At 45.8% G+C, this 20,960-nt stretch overlaps 1 protein-coding gene across 3 annotated transcripts in view; it reads left to right on the top strand.

The window, feature by feature from the left end:
• The first annotated feature begins 379 nt into the window (after nt 1-379).
• Nucleotides 380-20,960, top strand: part of maptb (microtubule-associated protein tau b) — a 554,848-nt gene continuing 534,267 nt past the window's right edge. For all 3 annotated transcript variants that reach the window (XM_068013095.1, XM_068013097.1, XM_068013094.1), the window contains exon 1: nt 380-496. The gene's annotated coding sequence lies outside the window, so the exon portion shown is untranslated. The remainder of the gene's footprint in view (nt 497-20,960) is intronic.

Genomic DNA, 20,960 nt, shown 5'->3' with positions numbered 1-20,960 from the left:
CAGTCAGATTGCCTATCCTTAATCCCCACTCTTTGTCTCCAACCTGCCAACCAATTTCCCAACCAAGTCAAAAGACTATCTCCAATTCCGTGAACTTTCATTTTTGCTAATCTTCTCTTATTCTTTTGAAATACGCAGCAGGCCTGATAAGGAGGGTGAAAATCCCCACAAACAATTCTCTCTGAAGTAGTTTTTGCCTTGAAGACTAAGTCGACAGGCATGCAAGGCCTGTTGCAGTTTGCACTGTTCAGATAAAATGCTGGAATTATTGACGGTTTTCTGAGGATCGAATGTGCTGGTGGCCAGTGATAAGCAGGCCATGTGACAGCAGGGCAGGGAGTGATAACTGGCTGTGTATCCTGTTGGTTTGGACCCAGTGAGTGAGGCAGCTCCCTGCCTCTTTCGAAGCCTTTATCTGCCACACATTGACTCTGAGTTGACAGAATCTATTTGCAAAGACTTGACGGTCAGAATATTGAGTGGTCGCTGTTGCAAGGTAGGAACAATCTTGTTAAATAATGACAGCTGAATAAGTTCTAATGCAAGGCATTGGGGGGGGGGGGGATTTAATTTTGTAATTTCTTTGTTCAAAAGAGAAAAATAACACTTCATGTTCAAAGATCTTTGTTATATTTGAATCCTCTATTTGGAAGAAGTGTGGTAGAGTGCGGATCTAAGTCTCCACTCGGTACAGTCTTCTCTGTAAGTTTATGGTAGCATCGTGGTTATGTTGTTGGACTATCAGTCCCAAGATCTGGACTAATTCTCTGAAGACAGAATTCAAGTTCCACCAGAACAGCTGAACAACTTAAATCTGGAATAAAAAGCTAGTCTTAGTAACCATAAAACTCCTAGATTGTCGATAAAAACCCATCTGATTCAATTTTAGGGAAGGCAATCTGCCATAATTACTTGGTCTGTTATACTCCCAAGAGCCTGGTGGTGACTTTTATAAGCTCTTTATTTACACAGACACGCATTACAAAACATGCATCTCCTAACCCAACCACCACAGTTTCAGTCTTTTTTTATTTGTTTCATGGGATGTGGGCGTCACTGGCCAGGCCAGCATTTATTGCCCATCCGTAATTGCCCTTGAGAAGGTGGTGGTGAGCTGCCTTCTTGAACTGCTGCAGTCCATATGGTGTAGGTACACCCACAGTGCTGTTAGGAAGGGAGTTGCAGGATTTTGACCCAGTGACAATGAAGGAACGGCGATAGATTTCCAAGTCAGGATAATGTGTGGCTTGGAGGGGAACTGGCAGGTGGTGATGTTCCCATGCATCAGCTGCATCTAGGTGGTAGAGGTCATGGGTTTGGAAGGTGCTGTCTAAAGAGCCTTGGTGCGTTGATGCAGTGCATCTTGTAGATGGTACACACTGCTGCCATTGTGCGTTGGTGTGGAGGGAGCGAATGTTTGTTCATGGAGTGCCAATCAAGCCGGTTGCTTTGTCCTGGATGGTGTCGAGCTTCTTGAGTGTTGTTGGAGCTGCACCCATCCAGGCAAGTGGAGAGTATTCCATCACACTCCTGACTTGTGCCTTGTAGATGGTGGACAGGTTTGGGGAGTCAGGAGGTGAATTACTCGCCGCAGAATTCCCAGCCTCTGACCTGCTCCTGTAGCCATGGTAATTATGTGGCAGGTCCAGTTCCATTTCCGGTCAATAGTAACCCCCAGGATGTTGATCGTGGGGGATTCAGCGATCATAATGCCATTGAATGTCAAGGGAAGATGGTTAGATTCTCTCTTGTTGGAGATGGTCATTGCCTGGCACTTGTATGGTGCGAATGTTACTTGCCACTTAACGGCCCAAGCCTGGATATTGTCCAGGTCTTGCTGCATTTCTACACAGACTGCTTCAGTATCTGAGGAGTCGCAAATGGTGCTGACCATTGTACAATCATCAGCAAACATCCCCACTTCTGACCTTATGATTGAAGGAAGGTTATTGATGAAGCAGCTGAAGATGGTTGGGCCTAGGACACTTCTCTGAGGAACTCTTGCAGTGATCTCCTGGAGCTCAGATGATTGATCTCCAACAACCACAACAATCTTCCTTTACACTAGGTATGACTCCAACCAGCGGAGAGTTTTCCTCCTGATTCACATTGACTCCAGTTTTGCTAGGGCTCCTTGATGCCATACTCTGTCAAATGTTGTCTTGATGTCAAGGGCAGTCAACTCTCACCTCACCTCTTCAGTTCAGCTCTTTTGTCCATGTTTGAATCAAGGCTGTAATGAGGTCAGGAGATGAGTGGCCCTGGCAGAACCCAAACTGAGCGTCACTGAACAGGTTATTGCTAAGCAAGTGCCGCTTGATAGCATTGTCGATGACACCTTCCATCACTTTACTGATGATTGAGAGTAGACTGATGGGGCGGTAATTGGCTGGGTTGGACTAGTCTTGCTTTTTGTTTACTGGAACAGCTTGGCTAGGGGTGCGGCAAGTTCTGGAGCACAGGTCTTCAGTACTATTGCCAGAACGTTGTCAGGGCCCATAGTCTTTGCAGTATCCAGTGCCTTCAGTCGTTTCTTGATATCACGTGGAGTGAATCGAATTGGCTGAAGACTGGCATCTGTGATGCTGGGGATTTCAGGAGGGAGCCGAGATAGATCATCAACTCGGCACTTCTGGCTGACGATTGTTGCAAATGCTTCAGCCTTGTCTTTCGCACTGATGTGCTGGGCTCCCCCATCATTGAGGATGGAGATATTTGTGGAGCCACCTCCTCCAGTTAGTTGTTTAATTGTCCACCACCATTCACAGCTGGATGTGGCAGGACTGCAGAGCTTAGATCTGATCCGTTGGTTATGGGATTGCTGAGCTCTGTCTATTGCATGCTGCTTACGCAGTTTGGCACGCAAGTAGACCTGGGTTGTAGTTTCACCAGGCTGACACCTCATTTTGAGGTATGCCTGGTGCTGCTCCTGGCAGGCCCTCCTGCACTCTTCATTAAACCAGGGTTGGTCTCCCCACTTGATAGTAATGGTAGAGTGGGGGATATGCCAAGCCATGAGGTTACAGATTGTGGTTGAGTACAATTCTGCTGCTGCTGATGGTCCACAGCGCCTCATGGATGCCCAGTTTTGCATTGCTAGATCTGTTCTGAATCTATCCCATTTAGCATGGTTGTAGTGCCACACAACACGATGGGGAGTATCCTCAATGTAAAGACAGGACTTTGCCTCCATGAGGATTGTGCAGTGGTCACCGTTACCAGTGCTGTCATTGGACAGATACATCTGTAACAGGTAGATTGGTGGGGACAAGGTCAAGTAGGTTTTTCGCTCTTGTTAATTCATTCGCCACCTGGCAGATATGTCCTTCATATAATGGTGGGTATCCGCAATGTGAATGCGAGACTTCATCTCCACAAAGACTGTACGGTGGTCATTCCTACTAATATTGCTAAGGACAGCTGCATCTCTGGCAGGCAGATTGGTGAGGATGAGGTCAAGTATGTTTTTCCCTCTGGTTGGTTCTTTCACCACCTGCCACAGACCCAGTCTAGCAGCTATGTCCTTTAGGACTTGGTCAGTCGTGGTGCTACTGAGCCACTCTTGGTGATGGACATTGCTTTCCCCCACCCAGAGTACATTTTGCACCCTTGCCACCCTCAGTGCTTCCTCCAAGTGGTGTTCAACATGGAGTAGTACTGACTCATCAGCTGAGGGAGGACGGTAGGTGGTAATCAGCAGGAGGTTTCCTTATCCATGTTTGACCTGATGCCATGAGACTTCATGGGGTCTGGAGTCGATGTTGAGGACTCCCAGGTCAACTCCCGACTGTATACCACTGTGCTGCCACCTCTGCTGGGTCTGTCCTGCCCCATGGGATAGGACATACCCGGGTTTGTGAAGGCAGTGTCTGGGACATTATCTGTAAGATATGATACTGTGAGTATGTTGATTGACTAGTCTGTGGGACAGCTCTCCCAACTTTGGCACAAGCCCCCAGATGTTAGTAAGGAGGACTTCGCAGGGTCGACAGGGCTGGGTTTGCTGTTGTCGTTTCCGGTGCGTAGGTCGTTGCTGGGTGGTCCATCCGGTTTCACTCTTTATTGACTTTGTAGCAGTTAGATACAACTGAGTGGCTTGCTAGGCCATTTCAGAGGGCATGTAAGAGTTAACCACATTGTTGTGGGTCTGGAATCACATGTAGACCAGCAGATTTTCTTCCCTAAAGGGCACTAGTGAACAAGTAGGGCGGCACAGTGGTGTAGTGATTAGCACCACAGCTTCACAGCTCCAGTGACCCGCGTTCGGTTCTGGGGAGTGCCTGTTTGGAGTTTACAAGTTCGCTCTGTGACCGTGTGGGTTTCCACTGGATGCTCTGGTTTCCTCCCACGGCCAAAGACTTGCAGGTTGATAGGTAAATTGCCCCTAGTGTAGGTAGGTGGTAGGAGAATGGTGGGGTCATGGTAGGGAATGTCCGATTAGTATAAATGGGTGGTTGTTGGTCAGCCTGTTTCAGTGCTGTATCTCTCTATGACAGATGAGTTTTTACAACAATCGACAATGGTTTCATGGCCATCATTAGACTAGCTTTTTAATTCCAGATTTATTAATTGAATTCAAATTCCACCTTCTGGTATGGTGGGATTTGAACCCATGTCCCCAGAGCAATACCCTGGGTCTCTGGGTTACAAGTCCAGTGAAAATACCACTACGCCACCACCTCTTTCAAAATCACAAGCGGTCTGGACAGAGTAGATAGAGGGAAACTGTTTCCACTCGTGAAAGGATCGAGAACGAGAGGGCACAGATTTAAAGTATTTGGTAAGAGAAACAAAAGTAACATGAGGAAAAACTTTTTTACGCAGTGAGTGGTTAAGGTCTGGAGTGCGCTGCCTGAGAGCGTGGTGGAGGCAGCTTCAATTAAAGCATTCAAAAGGGAATTAGACAGTTATATGAAAAGGAAGAATGTGCAGGGTTATGGGGAGAAGGCGAGGGAATGGAACTGAGGGAATTGCTCTATCAGAGAGCCAGTGCAGACACGATGGGCCGAATGGCCTCCTTCTGCACTGTAATGATTCTCTGATTGTGTAATTCTGTGATCTTCAAGAAATTTTTCTGTACAAATCCACTTATGTGACAAAGCTGGTTGCCCCTCATCTGGTACCTCAGAGTAAACTCCATGCACTCTCCAACTATCCAATTCTCTTTGTTTTTGCCTCTCTTAGTTTATCCCAAGTTTATTGCCAGCCACCAAAACCTGACAATCATGAGGACTTTTGCTTCTCGTTCTGTCCCAAGACTGTTCTGTGGCCTTTATTTCATTGTCTAATCTATTCAAGCTGTGGCCTTGGTTTGCACATTTATGTTTGTAGGTACCACTACAGCGAGATCTCTCTCTTGCACTATTAGAGGTTCTTTCTCCGCTATGTGAATATTTCTTGATGCAAGAGTCACTTCCAGATCCACTATCAGTACTTGCACTGTTCTTTCTAACCCTCCATTCTTTCACCCCATTCTGCCAGTCCATGGGCCTCACTTCTTGGCCATCATCCTGAACATTCAACCCATATTTAAACTTGCCAGTAGCTTTTCCTGCACCTCCACAATTGTCACAATACAGAGACATAGAGTCATTACAGCATATAAGGAGGCCATTTGGCCCATTGAGTCCATGTAGAGAAATCCAATCAGTCCCATTCACCAGTTCTATCCCCTTAGCCCTGCAAGTTTACTTCCCTCAAGGGCCCATCCGATTTCCTTTCAAAATCATTCATTGTTTCTGCTTCCACCACACACGCTCGCAGGCAGTGAGTTCCAGGTCATTACCACTCACTGTGTAAAAAAATTCTTCCTCACATCTTTAGGGCTTTAGATTCCTGGGGCACTGGGACCAGTTCTGGAGAAGGTGGGACCTGTACAGACCAGACAGGTTGCACCTGAACAGAGCTGTGGGACGATTTTCTTGTGCGATTGCGGAGGGTTTAAACTAACTTAGCAGGGGTGTGGGAACCAGGAGATAATACAAGAGAGGAGCACCAATGTGTTCAGGAGAACTTCCTTAATCAGTATGTTCTCAGCCCATCTAGAAAAGAGGTGTGGCTAGATCTGGTGCTGGGAAAGGAGATGGACCAAGTGGACCAAGTGTCTGTGGAGAGCACTTCAGAAAGAGTGATCATCGTATCATAAGGTTTAGACTAGTAAAGCAGAAAAGCAAGGAACAAAATAAGGTAGAATGCCTAGAAGAGAGCTAATTTCAATGCAATGAGAAGGGATCTAGCCAAGGTAGAATGGAACGAAGACTGACAGGAAGGGCTGTATCAGAGCAATGGGTCATCTTTAAGAAAGAGATGCTTCAGGTACATGCCAACAAGGGTGAAAGAGGAACCAAGAAAAGGGCTCGTTGGTTGATGAGGGAGATAGAGAATATGATGAAACAAAAAAAAAGCGTGTATGATGCATGATAGGTGAATTCTTCAAGCAAAAACCAGGTCAAATACAATAGGTTGAAAGGGGTAGTGAAGAGGAAAATAAGACTGGCAAAGAGAGAATATGACAGTAGAAAGCCAGGGAACCCAAAAATCTTTGACTGGCATGTAACAAGTAGGGTAGCAAGAGGCGGGTGTGACCAAGGGTCAAAGGGGGTGAGATATGCTTAGAGGCACAGGGCAAGGCTAGAATACTTAATCAGCACTTTGTGTTGGTGTTTCCTAAGGCAGAGAATGCTGCAAAATATAGGTAGAGGCAGAGATGTTGGAGGTAATGGATGGGGTGAAAATTGATAGGCAGGATGTACTGCAAAGGCTGGCTATGTTGAGAGTGGATAAATCACCTGGTCCGCATGGCTTGCATCCCAGGATGCTAAAGGAAGTGGGAGTGGAGATAATGGAAGGGCTTGCCATAATCTTCCAAACTTCCCTAGATATGGGGGAAGTGCCAGATGATTGGAGAGTATCAAATGTGACACCCTTATTCAAGAAAATGTGTAAGGACATTCCTATTAACTGCAGGCCAGGTAGTTTAACATCATTGGTGGAGAAGGTTTTAGAAACAATAATCAGGGAAAAAAATCAACAGGCACTTGGAGAGGTTTGAGTTAATTATGGAGAGCCAGCATGGATTTGTAAAGGGAGATTCTGCTTGACTAAACTAATTGAAGTTTTTGATGAATTAATAGAAAAGGTTGATGAAGGGAAAGCAATGGATGTTGTTTATATGGATTTTAAGAAAGTATTTGACCAAAGTGCCACATAAATGGCTGTTTAACAAAAGTGAGGCTTATAGAATAGGAGGGTCAGTGTCAGCCTGGATAAAAAAATTGGCTTAAGGACAGAAAACAGCAAGTTGTGATAAATGGTTGTTTTTCCAGACTGGAGGATGGTAAACAGTGGTGTTCCTTAAGGTTCAGTGCTGGGACCACCGCTTTTTTTGAGATATGTAAATGGCTTGGATATTGGAATACAGAATATAATTTCAAAATTTGCCGATGATACCAAACTTGGAGGTGTGGCAAACAGTGAAGATGATACCTATCGACTGCAACATGACATAGATAGGCTATCAGAATAATAAGGCAAGTGGCAGATGGAATTCAATACAGAGAAGTGTGAGGTGATGCATTTTGGCAGAAAGGACAGGGAGAGGCAATATAGACTAAATGATACATTTTTAAAGAGTGTACTGTTACAAAGGGACCTGGAGGTTTATACGCATAGATTTTGTAAGGTGGCAGGACACACTGAGAGAGTTTGCAAACCTTATGTGGGATCTTGGGCTTCATAAATAGACGTATTGAATACAAAAGCAGGGAAGTTATGCCAAACCTGTATGAAGTTCTGGTTAGGCCACAACTAAAGTATTGCATGCCGATTCCGTCACCGCACTAGAAAGGATGTGAGGATCAGAGAGTCATAGAGTCATTTACGGCACAGAAGGAGGACATTCGGCCCATCGAGTCCATGCCAGCTCTCCACAGAGCTATGCTGTCAGACCCATTCCCTGGCTCGATCCCCATAGCCCTGCAAGTCTATTTCTCTCAGCTGGCCATCCAACTTCCTTTTGAAGTCATTGATCGTCTCCGCTTCCACCACCTTTCTGGGCAGCGAGTTCCAGGTCATTACCACCCACTGCATAAAACGTGCTTCCTCATATTCCCCCTGCATCTCATTCCCAAAACTTTCAGTCTGTGTCCATTAGTTAATGGGAACAGCTTTTCCTTGTCTAACTTATCTAAGCCTGTCATAATCTTGTTAACTTCTCTCAAATCTCCCCTCAATCTCCTAACAAACCCAGCTTTTCCAACCTAACCTTGTAACTAAAATCCTCCATCCCTGGAACAATTCTGGTAAATCTCCTCTGCACCCTCTCAAGGACCCTCACACCCTTCCTAAAGTGTGGTGACCAGAACTAGACACAGTACTTCATTTGGGGCCTAACCAGGGCTTTATAAAGGTTCAGCATAACTTCCCTGCTTTTGTACTCAATGCCTCTAATTATGAATTCCCCAGATCCCATATTCCTGTACCCTCTTTAGAACTGTGCCATTAAGTATATATTGCCTGTCCCTATTCCATCTACCAAAATACATCACCTCACATTTGTCACTATTAAATTCCATCTGCCACCTCTAGCCTATTTATGTCCTGTTTGGGCGGTGGTTCACATCATCCTCAATGTTTGCCGTGCCTCCATGTTTGCTGTCGCCAGCAAATCTTGAGATTCTACTCTGTATTCCAAGATACAAGCCATATATATATATCCAAAAAAGCAGTGGTCCCAGCATTGACCCTTGGGACCATCCTCCAGTCTGAAAAGCAACCATTTACCACAATTCGCTGTTTTCTGCCCATAAGCCAATTCTTTTTATCTAATTGGACACTGACCCTCCTATTCCATGAGCTTCAATTTTCTTAACCAGGCTTTTATGTGGTACCTTATCAAATTCTTTCTTAAAATCCATATAAACAACATTCACTGCATCATCAACCTTCTCTGTTACTTCATCAAAAAATTCAATTAGTTTTGTCAAGCATGATCAATCTGCCTTTTACAAATCCATGCTGGCTATCCTTAATTAATTCAAACCTCTTTAAGTGTCCGTTGATATTTTCCCTGAATATAGTTTCTAAAACCTTATCAACACTGATGTTAAACTAACGGACCTGTATTTGCTAGGACTGTCGTTACACCTTTCTTGAATAAGGGTGTTACATTTGCCACTGTCCAATCCTTTGGCATTTCCATCCATTTACAGGGAAGTTTGGAAGATTATGGAAAGCCTTTCCGCTATCTCCATCCTCACTTCCTTTAGCAACCTGAGATGCAAGTCATCTGGACCAGGTGACTTACCTACCCTCAGCACAGCCAGTCTTTTTAGTACCTCCTTCCTCTCGATCTTAACTATCCATTGCCTCTCCTCTCTCCGCTTCTACTGATATTTTGTCAGCTTCCATTTCCTTCATGAACACTGATACAAGGTACTCATTAAGTATATTAGCCTTGCCCTGTGCCTGTAAGCATTATTACGCTCCCTGTCCCTAATAGACCCCACTCCTCTTACTACTTGCTTACTATTTCCATGCTGGTAGAAGATCTTTGGGTTCCCTTTTATGTTGACTGCCATTCTATTTTCATATTCTCTCTTTGCCAGTCTTATTTTTCTCTTCACTTCCCTTCTCAACTTATTGTATATGGCCTGGTTCTCATCTGATGTGTTCACCTGACGTGCATCATACATCCTCTTTTTTGTTTCATCATCTCTATCTCCCTCATCTCCCTCATCGCCACCCTTGTCTCACTGGGGCATGACCGATCACCCTGGTGAGGCATCCAAAACCTACCGTGTATCCTGGCTCCATGGCATCCTTCTTGATCGGCTGGGCTCCAGTCCCAGCAGTGGCCACCACTTCCAGTGGCACTGCTTGGACTAAGAGCTGCCGGCCTGCTTCAGTAAGACGGTGGGTTCATCACCAACTTTTACGTCGGTGGAGAACTCCCGTCCGCCTAAGGTAAAATTCCTCACCAATCCACCTGTTGCAGATGCATCTGTCCATGACAGTATTTGTAAAAGTGACTGACATACAGTCCTTGCACAGATGAAATCCTGTCTTCACACTGGGTCAGCCTCCATTGTGTTGTGTGGCACTACCACTGTGCTAAATGGGATAGATTCAGAAGAGATCCAACAGCTGAAAACTGAGCATCTATGAGGTGCTGTGGCCCATCAGCAGCAGCAGAATTGTATTCCACCACCATCATGGCCCAGCATATCCCTCACCCTATTACCATCAAGCCAGGGGACCAACCCTAGTTCAATGAGAAGTGTAGGAGAGCATTCCAGGAACAGCATCAGGCATACCTAAAGATGAGGTGCCAACCTGGTGAAGTTACAACATGGGAATATATGCTTGCTAAAGAATGGAAGCAGCATGTGATAGACATAGCTCAGCAATTCCATAACCAAAGGAACAGATCAAAGCTCTGCTGTCCTGCCACATCCAGTTGTGAATGGTTTTGAACAATTAAACAACTAACAGGAGGAGGAGGCTCCATGAACATCCCCATCCTCAATGATGGGGGAGTCCAGCAAGTGAGTGCAAAAGACAAGGATGAAGTATTTTCAGCCATCTTTAGCCAGAGTACCAAGTGGATGATACATCGCGGCTTCCTCCTGAGGTCCCCAAATTCCAGTCTTCAGCCAATTCGATTCACTCCACATGATATCAAGAAACAGCTGAGTACACTGGATACATAATGTGTTGTTCCATCACACCTTCATCAATGGAATGTTCTTTTGAGTCCGCTGTGCGCAGTTGGAGTATTGCACACTTCTCTTAGTTGGCTTCAGTTCCTCCTCAACATTGCTCCATTAGTTGTTGTAATCTCGTCGGACCTAGGCTCACTGCATACTTTGGATACCTTTGTGGGTAACCATGTTCTCATTGTGGGGTGTATGACCCTGACCTTATGTCCTGTGTGTAGCTGAGGTAGTTCTGCCCTGCATGTCGGTCATGCACCATCTTCATTCTCCCCTGTTTCGCGAGCAGTGTCTCCTGCATCTCAGAGAATTTGGATAGATGATGGCTTGGCAGAATTGTTCCCACTTGTCTGCCAATCATGATCTTTGCTGGTGACGGTAAGCCCATATCCATAGGTGGAGCTCTGAGGTGGAGCATGGCAACACGAAAATCTTGTCTCGTTGTCCTACACTTCAGGATAAATGCTTTGACTGTGCGAACCATTCGCTCGGCAAGACCATTAGATCTGGGGTAATATGGTGAGGACGTCACATGGTTTACACCCCATTTGACGCACGTATCCCTGAAAAGTCTGCTGTATACTGTGGCCCATTGTCAGAAATGATTTCTTCAGGTGCACCGAATAGACTGAATGTGACACTCAGTGTGTCTGCGACGACTGCACTTAAAGTGTCTTTAACCTGTCTGACAATTGGAAGTTTGGAGAAATAATCAGTGACTAAGATAAAGTTTTCTCCATTAACGGAAAATGGATCAGTGGCAATTTCGGACCAAGGGACTGACGGAATCTCTTGAGGGTATAGAGGTTCTTTACGTTGTTGTGGCTGGTGGCTCTGGCATGCCTCACACACCCTCACTAACCTTTCGATGTCACCATTGATCCCTGGTCAATAAACAGTGTCTCATGCCAGTCGTCTAGTTCGCTCTATGCCCATATGGTCTTGGTGAAGTTGTGACAAGATGTCCTGTTGGAGAGCTTTGGGCACAATCACATGTTTTCCCTTGAAGGTGATGCCTCTCGAGATACCGAGTTCCTCTCTATAAGGCCAAAAGCATCTGAGGGTTTCTGGCACCTCTTTTATCATGTCAGGCCAGCCTTCGATGATGGCTCTCCACAGTCATAGAGTCATAGAGTTATACAGCACAGAAACAGGCCCTTCGGCTCATCGTGTCTGTGTTGGCCATCAAGCACCTATCTATTCTAATCCCATTTTCCAGCACTTGGCCCGTAGCCCTGTATGCTATGGTGTTTCAAGTGCTCATCGAAATACTTCTTAAACGTTGTGAGGGTTCCTGCCTCTACCACCTCTTCAGGCAGTGTGTTCCAGATTCCAACCACCCTCTGGGTGAAAAGGTTTTTCCTCAAATCCCCTCTAAACCTCCTTCTCCTTTACCTTAAATCTAAGCCCCCTGGTTATTGACACCTCTGCTAAGGGAAAAAGTTTCTTCCTATCTACCCTATCAATGCCCCTCATAATTTTGTATACCTCAATCAGGTCCCTCCTCAGCCTTCTCTGCTCGAAGGAAAACAACCCTAGCCTATCCAGTCTCTCTTCATAGCTGAAATGCTCCAGCCCAGGCAACATCCTGGTGAATCTCCTCTGCACCCTCTCCAGTGCAATCACATCCTTCCTATAGTGTGGTGCCCAGAACTGTCCACAGTACGCCAGCTGTGGCCTAACTAGTGCTTTATACAGCGCCATCATAACCTCCCTGCTCTTATATTCTATGCCTCAGCTAATAAAGGCAAGTATCCCATATGCCTTCCTAACCACCTTATCTACCTGTGCTGCTGCCTTCAGTGATCTATGGACAAGTACACCAAGGTCCCTCTGACCCTCTGTACTTCCTAGGGTCCTACCACCCATTGTATATTCCCTTGCCTTGATAGTCCTCCCAAAATGCATCACCTCACACTTCTCAGGATTAAATTCCATTTGCCACTGCTCCGCCCATCTTACCAGCTCATCTATATCATCCTGTAATCTAAGGCTTTCCTCCTCACTATTTATGACACTGCCAATTTTCGTGTCAACTTACTGATCAAACCTCCTATATTCACGTCTAAATGCACCACAAACAGCAAGGGTCCCAACACCGATCCCTGTGGTACACCATTGGTTACAGGCTTCCAATCACAAAAACATCCCTCGACCATCACCCTCTGCCTTCTGCCACTAAGCCAATTTTGGATCCAATTGGCCAAATTGCCCTGGTTTCCATGGGCTCTTACCTTTTAAACCAATCTCCCATGCGGGACCTTTTCAAAAGCCTTACTGAAGTTCATGTAGACTACATCAACTGCTTTACCCTCATCTACACATCTAGTCACCTCCTCAAAAAATTCAATCAAGTTTATTAGACATGATCTCCCCCTGACAAAGCCATGCTGACTATCCCTGATTAATCGTTGCCTCTCCAAGTGGAGATTAATCCTGTCCCTCAGAATTTTTTCCAATAGTTTCCCTACCACTGATGTTAGACTCACCAGCCTGTAATTGCCTGGTTCATCCCTGCTATCCCCTGTCCTCCAGTCCTCTGGCACCTCTCCTGTGGCCAGAGAGGATTTGAAAATTTGTGTCAGAGCCCCTGCTATCTCCTCCCTTGCCTCACTTAACAGCCTGGGATACATCTCATCTGGGCAGAGGGATTTATCCACTTTTAAGCCCGCTAAAACCGCTAAAAACTCCTCTCCTTCAATGCTAATTTGTTTGAGTATATCACAATCCCCCTCCCTGATTTCTACACCTACATCGTCCTTCTTCATAATGAACACAGATGAAAAGTAATTATTTAAAACCACACCTATGTCCTCCGGCTTCGCACACACAGATTGCCACTTTGCTCCCTAATGGGCCCTACCCTTTCCCTGGTTATCCTCATGCCCTTAATATACTTATAAAACGCCTTAGGATTTTCCTTTATCTTGCTGGCCAGTGTTTTTTCATGCCCCCTCTTTGCTCTCCTAATTACTTTTTAAAGTACTCCCTACACTTTCTATACTCCTTTAGGGCCTCCGTTGTTTTCAGCGCTCTGAATCTGCCATAAGCCTCCTTTTTTTTCCTTATCCAATCCTCTATATCCCTTGACATCCAGGGTTCCCTGGACTTGTTGGACCTACTCTTCACCTTTACATGAACATGTTGGCCCTGAACTCTCATTATTTCCTTTTTGAATGACTGCCACTGGTCTGATGTAGACTTTCCTACAAGTAGCTGCTGCCAGTCCACTTTGGCCAGATCCTGTTTTATCATATTGAAATCGGCCTTCCCCCAATTCAGTACCTTTATTTCCGGTCCATCTGTGTCCCTTTCCATAACTACCTTAAATCTTACAGAGTTATGGTCACTATCCCCGAAATGCTCCTCCACTGACACTTCTACCACTTGTCCAGCTTCATTCCCAAGGATTAGGTCCAGTACTGCCCCTCCTCTTTTACAAAGAGGAAAAAAAAGGAGGCTTATGGCAGATTCAGAGGACTTTCTACCTACTGGCTCAAAAAGCTCTCCTGAATACACTTGAAGAATTCTGCCCCCTTTAAGCCTTTTACACTAAGACGATCCCAGTTGATATTGGGGAAGTTGAAATCCCCTACTATTATTACCCTATTATTTTTACACCTCTGACATTTGCCTACATATCTGCTCCTCTGTCTCTCGCTGACTGTTTGGTGGCCTGTAGTACACTCCCAGCCAAGCGATTGCCCACTTTTTGTTTTTAAGTTCTACTGATATGGCCTCATTTGAGGAACCATCTAAGATATCGTCCCTCCTTACTACAGTAATTGACTCTTGATCAATAGTGCAATGCCGCCTCCTCTTTTACAGCACACCCACCCCCCCGTCATGCCTGAAGATTCTATATCCTGAAATACTGAGCTGCCAGTCCTGCCCTTCCCTCAACCATGGTCTCTGTGATCGCAATAATAAGATATTCCCATGTGTTAATCAACACACTCAATTCATCTGCCTTATTTGTAAGACTCCTTGCTTTAAAATAGATGCAATCCAGCCTTGCATTATTCGCTTGTGCCTTAACAGGTCTCTATTTGCTCTGCCTTCTAGACTGACTTAGTTTCTCTTCTATATTTGACTGTGCATCACCCCCTACTGTACTTCCACTCTGTATCCCATCCCCCTGCCAAATTAGTTTAAACCACCCCCCCGCCACCCCCAACAGCACGAACAAACCTCCCAGCAAGGATGTTGGTCCCGTTCAGGTTCAGGTGCAACCCATCCAACTTGTACAGGTCCCACCTTCGCCATGAACAGACCCAGTGATTCAGGAAACTAAAGCCCTCCCTCCTGCACCATGTCTTCAGCCACACATTCATCTGCTCTATCCTCCTATTCCAATCCTCACTAGCATGTGGCACCAGGAGTAATCCAGAGATTACAACCTTTGAGGTCTTGCTTTTTAATCTGCTACCTAGTTCCCTAAATTCTTGTTGCAGGACCTCATCCCTCTTTCTACCTATGTCATTGGTACCAATATGAACCACGACCTCTGACTGTTCACCCTTCCCCTTCAGAATGTTCTGCAGTCGCTCCGTGACCCGAGCACCAGGGAGGCAACATACCATCCTGGAGTCATGTTTGCAGCCACAGAAACACCTATCTGTACCCCTTACGATAGAATCCCCTATCACTATAGCTCTCCCACTCCTTTTCCTCCCCTCCTGTGCAGCTGAGCCATCCAATGTGCCACAGACTTGGCTCTTGCTGCATTCCGCTGAGAAGCTATCTCCCCCAACAGTATCCAAAGTGAAAAATCTGTTAGAGAGGGAGATGGACCCAGAGGTCTCCTGCACTACCTGCCTAGTTCTTCTACTCTGCCTGGCAGTCACCCATTCCCTTTCTGCCTGAGCAGTCTTTACCTGTGGTCTGACCACCTCCCTGTACGTGCTATCCACGATGATTTCAGCCTCACCGATGCTGCACAGTGTCCCCAGCTGCTGCTCCAGATCCGAAATGCGGATTTCGAGTAGCTGCAGCTGGAGGCATTTCCTGCACACGTGTTTGCCCTGGACACTGGAAGTGCCTTCAGTTGTGGGTCATGGGCTGTTTCTGATTGTAGTTGATCACATTTGTGCTGACCAAAATGCAATAAATCAATTTTGAGTACATCCTCCACCTCGATGTCCATGCTGTCCACTTGTAGATCCAGTGGAACTTCTTCATTCTTGCTTAGGTTTGGCAATCTGCTCAGCATATCTGAGGTGACCATTTTGGTACCTGGTTTGCAGCAGACGTCAAAGTTGTACTCCTGTACCTTCACTAAGAGCTGCTGTAGTTGGGGTGGTGCCCTTGTCAATGGTTTGCGCCAGATCATCTCCAGTGGTTTGTGGTCGGTTTCCACAGGTAAGTGTGGAATCTTGTGATCCCAAACACCAGAACCAGTGTTTCACGCTCTATGTTTGAGTAATTGGACTGTGCTGAGGATAAACATTTGGACCCGAATGCAACTGCAGGATGCACGCTCCTAGCCCTTTCTGTGAGGCGTTGACTTCCAGGGCTCTCTTCTTCCTTGGATCATAGTACTGCAGGGTACAGGTTTCTGCTGACAATGCTTGTTTGAGAGACTCTAACATATGGTCCTCCTGCCATAGATATGGTACGTCATTCTTTAAACGCTCTCTCAGTGATGATGCTTTGTCAGATAATTTCGAATATATGGTGCTAAGAATTTGAAAAATCCAAGACATCTCTGGAGATCTTTCCTGTCTTGTGGATTAGGCATATGCTTTACATCTTCGACTTTGCCTGGGTCAGGATGGATTCCACAATCTGAATAGATGAAGCCAAAGAAATTGATCTGACTTACATTCACCTGGCACTTCTTGCTGTTAAAAACAAGCCCTTCGTGATGAGCTACTGCCATCAGTGAGTGACGATTTCAATCATGTTTTTCTGTGGTTTTGCCCATTATTGCAATATCAACGGCAATGCATATACACCCAGGCACGTTTTCTATAATTCTGGCCACATGTTGCTGAAACAGATCTTGACTGACAGATAAGCCGAAGGGCATGATTGGCAACTAAATATCCCAGGATATCGATGCTTCCGGCGGGATAGTGAGGGAGGTAAAAGGGGTGGAGGAGTTACATTACTGGTCAAAGAGGATATCACAGCTGTGCTGAAGGAGGGCACTATGGAGGACTCGAGCAGTGAGGCAATATGGGCAGAACTCAGAAATAGGAAGGGTGCGGTAACAATGTTGGGGCTGTACTACAGGCCTCCCAACAGCGAGCGTGAGATAGAGGTACAAATATGTAAACAGATTATGGAAAGATGTAGGAGCAACAGGGTGGTGGTGATAGGAGATTTTAATTTTCCCAACATTGACTGGGATTCACTTAGTGTTAGAGGTCCAGATGGAGCAGAATTTGTAAGGAGCATCCAGGAGGGTTTTCTAGAGCAGTATGTAAATAGTCCAACTCGGGAAGGGGCCATACTGGACCTGGTGTTGGGGAATGAGCCCGGCCAGGCGGTTGAAGTTTCAGTAGGGGACTACTTTGGGAATAGTGATCACAATTCCGTAAGTTTTAGAATACTCATGGACAAAGACGAGAGTGGTCCCAAAGGAAGAGTGCTAAATTGGGGGAAGGCCAACTATACCAAAATTCGGCAGGAGCTGGGGAATGTAGACTGGGAGCAGCTGTTTGAAGGTAAATCCACATTTGATATGTGGGAGGCTTTTAAAGAGAGGTTGATTAGCGTGCAGGAGAGACATGTTCCTGTGAAAATGAGGGATAGAAATGGCAAGATTAGGGAACCATGGATGACAGGTGAAATTGTGAGACTAGCTAAGAGGAAAAAGGTACATAAGGTCTAGGAGGCTGAAGAAAGACGAAGCTTTGAAAGAATATCGGGAATGTAGGACCAATCTGAAACGAGGAATTAAGAGGGCTAAAAGGGGTCATGAAATATCTTTAGCAAACAGGGTTAAGGAAAATCCCAAAGCCTTTTATTCATATATAAGGAGCAAGAGGGTAACTAGAGAAAGGATTGGCCCACTCAAGGACAAAGGAGGAAAGTTATGCGTGGAGTCAGAGAAAATGGGTGAGATTCTAAATGAGTACTTTGCATCGGTATTCACCGAGGAGAGGGACATGACGGATGTTGAGGTTAGGGACAGATGTTTGATTACTCTAGGTCAAGTCGGCATAAGGAGGAAGGAAGTGTTGGGTATTCTAAAAGGCATTAAGGTGGACAAGTCCCCAGGTCCGGATGGGATCTATCCCAGGTTACTGAGGGAAGCGAGAGAGGAAATAGCTGGGGCCTTGACAGATATCTTTGCAGCATCCTTAAACACGGGTGAAGTCCCGGAGGACTGGAGAATTGCTAATGTTGTCCCCTTGTTTAAGAAGGGTAGCAGGGAAAATCCAGGTAATTATAGACCGGTGAGCCTGACGTCAGTGGTAGGGAAGCTGCTGGAGAAGATACTGAGGGATAGGATCTATTCCCATTTGGAAGAAAATGGGCTTATCAGTGATAGGCAACATGGTTTTGTGCAGGGAAGGTCATGTCTTACCAACTTAATAGAATTCTTTGAGGAAGTGACAAAGTTGATTGATGAGGGAAGGGCTGTAGATGTCATATACATGGACTTCAGTAAGGCGTTTGATAAGGTTCCACATGGTAGGCTGATGGAGAAAGTGAAGTCGCATGGGGTCCAGGGTATACTAGCTAGATGGATAAAGAACTGGCTGGGCAACAGGAGACAGAGAGTAGCAGTGGAAGGGCGTTTCTCAAAATGGAGAGGTGTGACCAGTGGTGTTCCACAGGGATCCGTGCTGGGACCACTGTTGTTTGTGATATACATAAATGATTTGGAGGAAAGTATAGGTGGTCTGATTAGCAAGTTTGCAGACGACACTAAGATTGGTGGAGTAGCAGATAGTGAAGGGGACTGTCAGAGAATACAGCAGAATATAAATAGATTGGAGAGTTGGGCAGAAAAATGGCAGATGGAGTTCAATCAGGGCAAATGCGAGGTGATGCATTTTGGAAGATCCAATTCAAGAGTGAATTATACAGTAAATGGAAAAGTCCTGGGGAAAATTGATGTACAGAGAGATTTGGGTGTTCAGGTCCATTGTTCCCTGAAGGTGGTAACGCAGGTCAATAGAGTGGTCAAGAAGGCATACGGCATGCTTTCCTTCATCGGACGGGGTATTGAGTACAAGAGTTGGCAGGTCATGTTACAGTTGTATAAGACTTTGGTTCGGCCACATTTGGAATACAGCGTGCAGTTCTGGTCGCCACATTACCAAAAGGATGTAGATGCTTTGGAGAGGGTGCAGAGGAGGTTCACCAGGATGTTGCCTAGTATGGAGGGCGCTAGCTATGAAGAGAGGTTGAGCAGATTAGGATTATTTTCATTTGAAAGACGGAGGTTGAGGGTGGACCTGATTGAGGTGTACAAAATCATGAGAGGTATCGACAGGGTGGATAGCAAGAAGCTTTTTCCCAGAGTGGGGGATTCAATTACTAGGGGTCACGAGTTGAAAGTGAGAGGGGTAAAGTTTAGGGGGGGATATGCGTGGAAAGTTCTTTACGCAGAGGGTGGTGGGTGCCTGGAACGCGTTGCCAGCGGAGGTGGTAGACGCGGGCACGATAGCGTCTTTTAAGATGTATCTAGACAGATACATGAATGGGCAGGAAGCAAAGAGATACAGACCCTTAGAAAATAGGCGACATGTTTAGATAGAGGATCTGGATCGGCGCAGGCTTGGAGGGCCGAAGGGCCTGTTCCTGTGCTGTAATTTTCTTTGTTCTTTGTTCTTTGAAGGGTAGTCGCTGGAAGCAATACCTTCCAAATGGTGTCCTGAAGGCGGTGACTTCCTGAGATTCCTTAGCTAGGTGTACTGACCAATATCCATGTTTAGCATCCAACCTGGAGAAGAATTTATCTCCTGTGAACTTGGGATTCAATTCCTCTAATGTTGGAATCTTATGGGGGCATCTCTTTGGGATGCGGTTTAGACACCTCGGATCTAGACATACTGATTGCTCCATCCTTCTTTAACATACATGTAATTGAGCTGCACCAGTCTGTGTGATGATGCACACGATGGATGATGCCATTACGTTCCATGTAATCTAACTCACACTTAAGCTTTTCTTGTATGCTCACGCTGCACTTTCTGAGAGGGTCCAATGACGGAATTGCATCCTCTCTGAGGTGCAGTACTACATCGCCTTTGAAATCTCCTATGGCGTCGAACCTGTCCGGGTACATTTGTTGTAGGTCATGGACTGACTCAATGTGGGAACACTTGGTCTTTTCTGCTGTAATGGGTACCTTGGTGACCTCGTGGATGGTTATGATGTTGAGGTCCTTACACACTGGTAGTCCTGCCACTGCTGGTCCACTCGTCTCTACCAGGTAAAATATTTGTAATTTCCATGCCGACTTTCTGTAGCTGCATTTCATTGTTAGCGTGCCACTGCAAGGGATGGGTGACCGATTGTCAGCAGATAGTTTTGCAGTTGTCGGTTGTATCATTGATTTCAAAAACTCTGGTACATATCCTTCAGGATTCAGACTGGTAGGATATTTGCACTAGCGCGGGTGTCAATCTTAACCCTGAGTGTGTGCTTGCCAGCATGATGTGTCAGGTTCACAATGTGAAATGCCTGTTCGTCTTCTAGCTGAGAATTGCTTCCCTCTGCGTCTTGTGTCAGGTCTGTTTCACTGTGGATTTTATGTATCAGCTTGCATTTACGCAGGTTTCTGGCATTTTCCTTGCTGCTGTTGCCCTGTTGCTGCACCTGTCGTCTGTTTGTTTGTGTCCTACTGTGATTTCTGGCAGCGACTTTGGAGCCAGATTTCTTGCATAGGCTGGCCTAGTGTCCTTTTGCACCACATAGCTCTTGAAATGCAGGACAGTTTCACGGTTAGTGGAACCAACCACACTTACCACACAGCTTGTTTGCTCTTTTTGACCTGGTTATCATGCCAATATTGTTGGCTTCATCTTGTGCTTGCAGCACAGTCAGAAGCCACTCAACGTCTGGCTGCTGCAGTGGAAGCTCAGTCTCAAGCCATGCTTGTGTCTACTCAGTAGAATGTTTGTGGTTTCCATGCCAATTTGCCAGAGCTGCATTGCATTACCTTGTTAATGTGCCACTGCACAGGATGGGTGACCCATTATATGCAGATAACTTGGCAATTTTCGGTTGTATCGTAGACTTCCAATGACTCTGGTGCATATCTTTGAGGATTCGGACTGGTAGGAT

Source organism: Heterodontus francisci, chromosome 33 (assembly GCF_036365525.1).
Source record: "Heterodontus francisci isolate sHetFra1 chromosome 33, sHetFra1.hap1, whole genome shotgun sequence".
Taxonomy (NCBI): Eukaryota; Metazoa; Chordata; class Chondrichthyes; order Heterodontiformes; family Heterodontidae; genus Heterodontus; species Heterodontus francisci.
This window is presented reverse-complemented; position numbering and strand designations above follow the sequence as displayed.